Source organism: Moschus berezovskii, chromosome 26, assembly GCF_049115385.1.
Source record: "Moschus berezovskii isolate FMDL1 chromosome 26, NW_MosBer_1.0, whole genome shotgun sequence".
In the NCBI taxonomy this organism is placed as follows: domain Eukaryota; kingdom Metazoa; phylum Chordata; class Mammalia; order Artiodactyla; family Moschidae; genus Moschus; species Moschus berezovskii.
In genome coordinates this window covers 15,285,698-15,287,522 of record NC_142485.1, presented here as the reverse complement: position 1 = coordinate 15,287,522, position 1,825 = coordinate 15,285,698, and the positions used below count along the sequence as shown (strand labels likewise).

General features: G+C 44.9%; 1 pseudogene; it reads left to right on the top strand.

The window, feature by feature from the left end:
* Positions 1-328: 328 nt before the first annotated feature.
* Positions 329-1,107, top strand: LOC129549230 (transcription elongation factor A protein-like 2; annotated as a pseudogene).
* Positions 1,108-1,825: the final 718 nt, after the last annotated feature.

Below are 1,825 nucleotides of genomic sequence, written 5' to 3'. Positions count from 1 at the left end.
AACAAAAAAAATGCAAAAGTAAACAGAGTGAAAGCAGCCTACATGGAGCCATGTTGATATTAATAAAAGTTACTCAAAGAATGTCTGTCCGCATGAGAACAAAACTGGATCAATAACTTATTCTTTTAAAAAAAGACCATAGGCTGGGCCCAGAAGTGGGCACCGGTCCAGGTACTGGCCCTCCCTCAGTGTTGTCGGACTCGGAGCCGTCTGCGAGCACCTAATTGTTGCTCCTGGTTCTTTCAGGTCTACATGTCTGCTGTTCCCAGCGCTCTTGGGCTATAGAAAGAGGAGGAACCTGTCCAGAATCCCCGCAGGACAGGAAAAGGAGGGGACACTCCACATGGAAAAACTCTGCAGTGAAAATGAAGCAAAGCCTGAGAACCAAGGCAAGATGGGAAACAAAGAACAGCCAGTGGATGCGGGAAAACCTGGAGCAGCTTGTACTAAGGAAGACAAGGAAAAGTCAGAAAACAAGGGAAGGACAGATCACAAGGGACAGACAGACGAGGAAGTATTAACGGTTAAGGAAAGGCCAGAGAATGAGACGAAGCCAAAAGAAGGAAACTCAGAGAGCCAAGGAAAGCCAGTGAGTGAGGGAAAAGCAAAAGAAGACAAGCCAGCCAGCGAACCAAGGGGACCAAGGGGACCAAGGGCTGGTGGAAAGTGCCCAGCTGGGGAGGATGCACCCAGGAAGGCCAAAAGAAAAACCAACAAGGGGCTGGCTCAGTGTCTCAAGGAATACAAGGAGGCCATACATGATATGCATTTGAGCAATGAAGAGATGATAAAAGAATTTGATGAGATGGCCAGGGTAGAGGATGAGGTGAAGAAAACCAGACAGAAATCGGGGTAGGGGGGGTTATGTGGATGCAAAAATGTTTACAGGACCCCTTCCACCCAAGGGGCCCAAGGGAACTCGGGGTGGCTGCAGGGCCCTGCAAAGGGGCTTTGAAGACATTCCTTTTGTGTAGTGCCTCTGGCAGGCATTTACCAGGCCTTGTGCTTTATTTCAGTTCAGTTCAGTTCAGTCCAGTCACTCAGTCGTGTCCGACTCTTTGCGACCCCATGAATCACAGCACGCCAGGACTCCCTGTCCATCAACAACTCCCGGAGTTCACTCAAACTCATGTCCATCGAGTCGGTGATGCCATCCAGCTATCTCATTCTCTGTTGTCCCCTTCTCCTCCTGCCCCCAATCCTTCCCAGCATCAGAGTCTTTACCAGTGAGTCAACTCATCGCATGAGGTGGCCAAATTATTGCAGTTTCAGCTTTAGCATCAGTCCTTCCAATGAACACCCAGGATTTATCTCCTTTAGAATGGACTGGTTGGATCTCCTTGCAGTCGAAGGGACTCTCAAGAGTCTTTTCCAGCAGCACAGTTCAAAAGCATCAGTTCTTCGGTGATCAGCTTTCTTCACAGTCCAACTCTCACATCCATACATGACCATGGGAAAAACCATAGCCTTGACTAGATGGACCTTTGTTGGCAAAGTAATGTCTCTGCTTTTTAATATACTATCAAGGTTGGTGCTTTATTTAACCTTATGCTAATCTTATACTTTAGATGTTGCTCTCATTATTCAACTGCAGCCCTCTATGTTTCAGTAGCAGGTTTTCATCCATTGCATGGAAAAATGTTTATGGTGCATTGTAAAATTAAAAAGAAAATAGTTTTCAGAACCATAAAAAAAAATTAAAAAGACCATAAATAAGGAATGTAAAATTGGCATAGAATATTCAAGTTGTTCAGAAAACAAAATAAAAACATTTTAATTAACAAAATATGAATCAAAATTGTAGGAGGAAGAAAATAGTATTGGA